This window comes from Lolium perenne, chromosome 4 (assembly GCF_019359855.2).
Source record: "Lolium perenne isolate Kyuss_39 chromosome 4, Kyuss_2.0, whole genome shotgun sequence".
NCBI lineage: Eukaryota > Viridiplantae > Streptophyta > Magnoliopsida > Poales > Poaceae > Lolium > Lolium perenne.
This window is the reverse complement of record NC_067247.2, coordinates 397,442,986-397,451,605: the sequence shown is the minus strand read 5'-3', so window position 1 is coordinate 397,451,605 and position 8,620 is coordinate 397,442,986.

The following is an 8,620-nucleotide window of genomic DNA, read 5'->3' as shown; positions in this document are numbered from 1 at the left end:
CCTTAGACATAGCATCAATGTTTTATCCCTAGTGGCAACAACACAACACAACCTTAGAACTTTCTGTCACTGTCCCAGGTGTCAATGCAGGCATGAACCCACTATCGAGCATAAATACTCCCTCTTGGAGTTACAAGCATCTACTTGGCCAGAGCATCTACTAGTAACGGAAAGCATGCAAGATCATAAACAACACATAGATATAACTTTGATAATCAACATAACAAGTATTCTCTATTCATCGGATCCCAACAAACGCAACATATAGAATTACAGATAGATGATCTTGATCATGTTAGGCAGCTCACAAGATCCGACAATGATAGCACAATGGGGAGAAGACAACCATCTAGCTACTGCTATGGACCCATAGTCCAGGGGTAGACTACTCACACATCACTCCGGAGGCGACCATGGCGGCGTAGAGTCTTCCGGGAGATGAATCCCCTCTCCGGCAGGGTGCCGGAGGCGATCTCCTGGATCCCCCGAGATGGGATCGGCGGCGGCGGCGTCTCAGTAAGGTTTTCCGTATCGTGGCTCTCGGTACTGGGGGTTTCGCAACGGAGGCTTTAAGTAGGCGGAAGGGCAGGTCAGGAGGGGGCACGAGGGCCCCACACCCTAGGTCGGCGTGGCCAAGGGCCAGGCCGCGCCGCCCTATGGTTTGGCTGCCCCGTGGCCCCACTTCGTTGACTCTTCGGTCTTCTGGAAGCTTCGTGGCAAAATAGGACCCTGGGCGTTGATTTCGTCCAATTCCGAGAATATTTCGTTACTAGGATTTCTGAAACCAAAAACAGCAGAAAACAACAACTGGCACTTCGGCATCTTGTTAATAGGTTAGTTCCAGAAAATGCACGAATATGACATAAAGTGTGCATAAAACATGTAGATAACATCAATAATGTGGCATGGAACATAAGAAATTATCGATACGTCGGAGACGTATCATTGATCCTAATTTGATCATCTAGGTCTGATGAAGATGAGCACATTGGATACCCATATATTAGTGATAGGTCTTCTACATTTTATGTGGCTAAGACAAGTATCTATTTGCTACTATGGTTCTATGATTTGAAAGAAGGTACCATGATCACATGTTCTAACCTAGGGTTTTAGGTTTGGAAACAATTTAGGGTTCATATGAAGTAATGGAGCTAGGGTTCCTAATTGAATTAGGGTTTTAGGTTTCACATGAAATGATGGGTTGTAATATCATTCAATATGGAATTAGGGTTTGCTATTTACCATATAGTCCTATGATTAATAACTTCATTTTAAAGTTGAAGTTATTAGTAACTTGTAAATAAAATAATATTGATCTTGGCATTTTATTATTTTTAAACAATTAATAATTAGGGTAATTATTAATCAGGGTGTAAATCCCTTTAATAAAGATTTAACAAAATAATAAATAAAGAAGATTAGCTTTAATGTTTTCTTTATTTTCTTACTGGTTTTTATTTATTTTAGAAGGTCTTCCTAATTATTGAATTTAAATGCAATTAGGAATAAAAGAAAGGACTTAATTATTAAGTATAAAATAATTAAATTTTTATTAAAAATAAAAATTTCATATTATATTTTTATTGGATAGAGTTTACTTTTCTAAGAATTTTGATATCTTATTTATAATTTTCTGAGTTATAATGAATTTTATACATTTATTTAAAGTTGTAGAGATAATTGGATTTGAATTAAAACGGAAGGAACTGCTAAATCTACCCGGGCTAAACTACACACAGTAACTGACCAGCGGGTCCAGGGCCATGTCAGCTGTCACCGTGGCGCCGATGTGGCATGGCTCACGGTGGCCTGCGAGGTGGTCGATGACGGCGCCGGCGTTCCCGCGCACCCGAGGGCTAGCTACTGGTTCCAGTCGAATTAGATCAACTTGGTGAACCCACTGGTGGCGGCGCCGCTCCGGTTTGGTCACCGGAGCATGCCCGGCGATGAGGTGATGCGGCGGCGGATACAGTCACTCGGTGCGGCGATGCTATGATGCGAATTAGGAAGCAATAGGGGCTCTAGAGAAGCGGAAGATCACCTGGATGCTTCCAGGCATGTCGCTGGGGTCAATGGAGGACGGAGACTACGCGGTGGTCGCCATTTCTTTCTCAGTACCGCGGAAAGGAACGGAGAAATTACTCCACCTCCGACCTCCCCTCGGCTTGTGACTCCACCAGACGAACGAGGACATCAAGGCGCTCCTCCTGAGCTCAACGGCGGGGGCTGGGGTGGTCGGAATCGCCGGGGCGGGATGGTTGCCGGCGAGCTAGGGTTTCGGGAATTAGCGCAATTGAGACAAAGAGAGGGAAAATGGAGGGCTTTGGCGTGTTTTATAGCTTCCTCCTCGTGCGCTGGCGGTCAATATCGGTGGCGACGACGCGGTACGTGGCGACGGTCGGCTCGCTGGCGAGCTCCCGTGCGCGTGGAGGAGAAGACGAAGACGATGACGTCTCTCCGTCTTTATCCACGCGAAGGGGTATTCGGACCGTGATGGGCTGTGCTGGGCTGAGGCTGCGGGGCTGCTTGGTGGGCTTGACTGCTGGGCTGCGTCGGCCAGATGAGCCTGGTAAGTCCTTATCTCCTCTTTTCTTTTTTCTGTTTTATATTCTGTTTTCAATTCTAGTTTTATAACTCAAATTTGAATCTTCTTATTTTGCAAGTGTTTAACAATTGGAGTTTACTGAGTATCTAGTGCAATGACTATTACACCACTCTCCCAATTGAGGAAAGTATTTTATAGTTGATTAAATTTCACATATGTGGGCTTATTCAATATAGCAATTAAACATGAGTTTGTATTGTCATTTTAATTTCTTTTTCTATATGAATCAAATCTATTTGGAATTAATAGAGTTTATAATCTCAACTCAAAGTATTTCAGAGTTAGTTATTAGGAGTTGGTTTCTATTTGAGAAGTTGGTTGTTCGCATATGATTTTATGGGAGCATTAAATCTATTAGGGTTTTATGATTTCCATTACAACCCCCTTGTAAAGTTAACACTATTATTATCATTGAAAGGATCTAGGGTAGGTATTGTTCCATCATGGTTGTTCTTGGTTACCAAGATAAATAGTTGATCACTACACATATGGTTTTAATGATGGAATGTAGCACAAGGTTTTTCTTATGTTCAAGAATTGAAGCATCAGACTTGATTAATGTGCAATACTAGGGTTCTAATGTTATTTACCTAATGGCATATGGTTTGGAATCTCAATTATAGCCTGGTTTATACTATGATTACCATAGTGATGTATAAACTAGGGTTGAGACATAATTCTAGTTTATAGAATTGGGATGACATCATATTGCCTTTGCTAGGATTTAATCTCCCCTAACCAAGGTAATATGGTTACTTGCTTAATTGTTTCTGTTTTCCTTTACTTACTATGGACTTGAGAGTTGGTTTTGTCTTCTACCAATTAACTTCTATTGTTATCCTCAGTTAATTATTAAAGTAACTATAGTAGTTATGGTTCTTTTTATAGTTAACTTTGGGCATATGGATGTATGGTTTCTCACCATATAAAGTATGGAGTTTTACTCTAAGGTTTTCTTAGGTCCTTTAATTGAGGAATAAATGGAATATAGATGTGATAGGGTTCTACTTATGATCACCAAGTGATTCACAAGTTAAGGTTGGGATATAAGCCTAGGGTTGCTTACTAATGATCTCCTTATAATTTCATGTGGTGAATGATATCTATTTATCCTATTAGGATTTAACTTATCCTCAAATAACTCAGGAGCATGATCATGGTTAGACATGATCAACTTGTTCTTGATATCATTACCTCAAGTTCTTATGGTTTATGATCATCACTCAATTTATAATGGTCAAGGTTTGGCTTCCTAAAGATCTCTCATTAAATGAGTTTCTCACTTCTATGATCAAGCATTGTCTTGATCAACTAGGGTATAGTATCTCTCTTATAGTTTCTTGGTTGGACATGGCTATGGTTGTCTCAATAGATTATATCCCATGAGAATGCCTGAGATATTTTGTTAGGATTCTACTTAAACAATGGTGATATTATCATCTGGGTATATGGATAGTTCTCTCCCTCACATTCAAGTGTTGGCTTAACTTTCTTGAGTGTAACACCTTAGCTTGAGCTCTCTCTCATAGGAATAGTTTATTCAAGGGTTTATGGTGTACTCCTATTATCTCCTTAGGTATCTAGGCTCAGGTTCCATTTGTCTAGCTTAATTGGGTTAGTCTCTTCCTCACCTTATCAATTCATGGATATGGTCTTACTCCATTTGGTATTGGCTATCTCACCACTCCCATATGAAATGGTTTAACTCCAAATACTTTAGTTCAAATGTTGTCCTTTATTCTTAAATAGGTAAAGCTTGGATTAGTATGAATGGTCTCTCTCATTTGGGAAGGACTTCAATGCTAATCTAAAGTTATTCTCCAAAGATAATGATGTGGTCACCAATATCTATGGTTAACATAAATGGGTTCTCTCTCTAGGAAATATCTTGAATAAGATCCTAGGGTTCCTCTTAAAGATGATGATTTGAATACTTGGATGTATATCCAAGGTTTAACTCAAGGTTTGTTAATGCTTCTCTAATAATTATAATAGAACTCTCACCTCTCTAGGTTTGATGCTTAATAATTTGGAATAGAGAAGAATACATATTTCTAGAGTTGATCTCCATGTCATGTTTCCAAGAATGAAGTTAAATGAATACCATGAGGTTCATGGTAGGATCATGGATTAGTTTAAGACATGGAAAAGATAAGTCAAGAATGGTTTCTCCAATTATTGTTACTTGATTTCCAATTAAATGGTGTTCATATGTTATGGCAAGGAATATCATGTTGTGATCTTTAATAAGATCAAGCAATTAATCATTGAGTAAAGTGTTGTTGTGTTGATTATTAGTTCCATTTGATCTAACCCCTTAGATCAAATCATCTTTACCCAAAACAAGGTTTTACCAAAGGTCACATTGAGGTTTATAGCGCTTGACTTGATGAGCTACTTCAATTCCACCAAGGTCAAGTGAAACTTCAGTTACTGTGACTGTTTTACTTTAAAGCGCGAAAATTCCCCAGATTTTCTATGCATGAATACAATGCACACATCTGTTTCCTCTATTTTTGTAACCCCAATACCTGGGATATTACATGATGTTAATGTATGTAAGATATTAACAATGGAGATGGTTGGCTTGTTTTACTAGTTAAGTAGCTTTCACGGGCTTGGAGGGAAATTTTTCCGAGGCGGAGCTTCCGAAGATGCCGTAGGGCGTGAGCACCAATGACATCTTCGAGAAGCTCCGCCACGGGAGATTTCCCAACCCTTTCCTCAAAACTGTTAGAGGAGATGGAGTCTTTCACGAGATTACAGAGAAAATTTTCCGAGGCGGTGCTTCCGAAGATGCTGTAGGGCGTGAGCACCAACGACATCTTCGAGAAGCTCCGCCACGGGAGATTTCCCAACCCTTTCCCCAACATTGTTAGAGGAGATGGAGTTTCACGGCTTGCAGGGAAAAATTTCCGAGGCAGAGCTTCCGAAGATGCCGTAGGGCGTGAGCACCAACGACATCTTCGAGAAGCTCCGCCACGGGAGATTTCCAACCATTTCCCCAACACTGTTAGAGGAGATGGAGTCTTTCACGGGCTTGCAGGGAAATTTTTCCGAGGCGGAACTTCCGAAGATTTCGTAAGGCGTGTGCACCAACGACATCTTCGAGAAATTCCGCCACGGGAGATTTCCCAACCCTTTCCTCCGCACGGTTGTACCCACCAGCCGGGACTAATGGTTGCCTGCACGTCAGCCACGATGAAGCCACCAGCTTAGGCTTACTCTTCTACCTCCATATCCCGTCCCCCTCCCAGATAAGGCCCTCCCAGATAAGCCTCCCCCAGATAAGGCCCCCACCTTTTGTCCCGGTTTGAGCCCCCATCCAGGATGAAAGTTTCCCGCGCCACTGCGTTCCCGCCTATTATCTTCCCGCGCTTTCCACTGCTTCCCGCCTCCGTCTTCCCTCCATTTTTTCACTATATATATGTAGGCTTGACCTCCATTTACATATCACATCTAGACTCATATTTGCAAACCTCATCACTCTCTCCCATGGCTTCCATCGTATCTCTATTCCCCGGGAGGCGGAGGCGCTTTACGCCTCAAACTACCCCTGCCCGCCGGGCTACCGCGTCCCCACCGGCTGGTTGCTGAGCGTCGGGGGCGTACCGGTCCCTTCTATCCCTCTAGGTGTGGCTCGCCAGATGGCATCACGAACCACTACTACTTCAAGCTCATGCCAGAGCAGCGGAGGAATCCCCAGTGGCATCCCGACTTGGGACGGCTTCTTCATCAATCGGCGTGAGAGTGTGCTTTCCAGGCACGAGGAGGACGACCCGCCTTGTTCGAACTTCAACGAGGCCGGCCGTCGGCTGTGGTGGCGTGGCCGGACTCTCCAGAGCGTCATGGCCTACCGTGCCCCCCGCCTGCGCTACCCTCAGTCCCAGCCCACGCGTGCTCACCCGCTGAGGTTCGACTACAGTGACCCCGATGCCAGCGATGACGACGTTGGCAACTACGACGACTACAGTGGCGACGTTTATAGGTCTAGGCACGAGTATGAATGAATGAATCCAACATTCGAATCTACCCATGTATCTTAATTTTCAAACAATTATGACTGAAATTCAGCACAACTTATGGTAACAAAATAAATTTCTGGATATTGTTTACGTACCTCTCTATTTCTTTGAGTATTCTTTCTCTTCGCTGACAATCTTGTGAATGTACTTGCAAACGTAGTATCCACATAGATTAGTCCCCAATGGTTGTTTCGCGCATTTTTGTACAAGAATATAATTCAATCAAACAATAATCAAGTATGATAAAAGTGTTTGGACCTAGGTAGTACTACTTACTTTGTTCGCACGCCATATCAGCTTCGGTTTCCGTCCACCGGCCAGGTCTTCCTAGATGAATATTTGCCATACGCTGCCCGACAAAAGAAAATGCATAAAAGAGTTATTAATTTGTTGATATCAGGAAATTAACGAAAAAACCGATAAGAACTTAAATTACTTTTTGAGCATATCAAAAGCCGTCTTGTATAGTATAGGCTCTTTGCTTAGTGAGTCAAAGACTTCAACTTCTCCATCGTACATTTTAATATGCAGTGTCATAGATATAAGTCATCAGTTAAAATTTTAACATCTAGTGAGCAAAATAGAATGTGTTAGAAGACAATAACACTCACTTGAAGTTGTAAGGCCAAAGTATTATTTTTTTTGTCACGTTGTCGCTTCAAAAACCTTAGCAAAGTCTCCGGTGTATCCTTGTTATACATGAGATCTTCTATGGTTTTTTCATGCATTGTATCCGGGTCAATGAACCCAATGTCCGTGATTTCAGCCCTTTTGCATTCGAGCTTCTTCGATCTGCATAATATAGCGCACAAAAGATCAAATTGAGGATAATTGCAGACAATGAACGAGCTGAGCTAAAGACTTCCCATATTACATAAATAAGCCACTTTCAGACAATAGCAACTGATGATACATTTATCGAGAGCCCGGAGATTGTATACTGAAAAAGTTTGCAGAAGTCAACGCTCACATAGTATTCTTGGAAGTAGTGGGCATCCTTAACTCGCACCATGATAGCCTCGATCCCTCTCTGTGCGGCATTAGTGTCCCATATATGAAAATTACACATACTTGTTGGTAGCAACCTGACATTGTCCATCAAATCTTTCCCTTGAACAAATTTATATGCTACTTCAGCGATGGGGTAATCGGTTGTGTTTTGTCGAGAACTTTCAACGGCCTTCTCGTCAAACACCTTGAGAGGGGGGGGGGCTGATTGAACGGGTTGTTCTCCAAGCTGGTGCACTTGTTGTTTCCCTTTTTTCGCCTGGACCACCGATTGATCGGAATTTTTTTGCCAGCACCATCTCGTCATATGACCTTTCAATAGAACGCCTATAGTCAGATGGCAGCGATGGTACAAGGTCATATAGATTCTCAACGGGTATGCACACCTTTCACCAGATCTAATGTCTTCTCAAAAGGTATCTCTCGCACTTTCTTAGCAAAATGGGCTTCAACCTCGGACTTAGAGACTTCGATGCATTCCTCGATAGTTTTTTCCCAAGGTAACTTCTCAATAGGCGGCTGTGCTTTCTCCTTTCTAGGTCTCTTCCTAGCCGGCGAACCGTTCTGCTTAACGGGCGCTTCCTTACGCGGAGGATATCGAGAAGGTGGACTCGCGCTGGGGTCCCTCTTAGGTAGGTGTGGACTTTGCTGTTCATGTGGACTACTACCAGGAGGAGTTGATGGCCTTTGCTGCTCATGTGGACTTTGCTGCTCATGTGGACTGCTACGAGGAGGAGTCTGTGGCCTTGGAGAAAAGACGATTTACTTCTTGTTCCATTCGGCGAAACCGCGCTTGACATCGCCCATTGTCTTCTCATCGTCACCTCGAGGAAAATTAAGCTCCATTGTTTCATAACCCGTCACAACGTCATCCACCCCGACACGAGCATAGCCAGCTGGAATGGGCATCTGATGGTGCGTTGCTCCATCTTCATTTGGGTAAACATAGCTGACCGCCACCTTAATGGACATGTTCCTC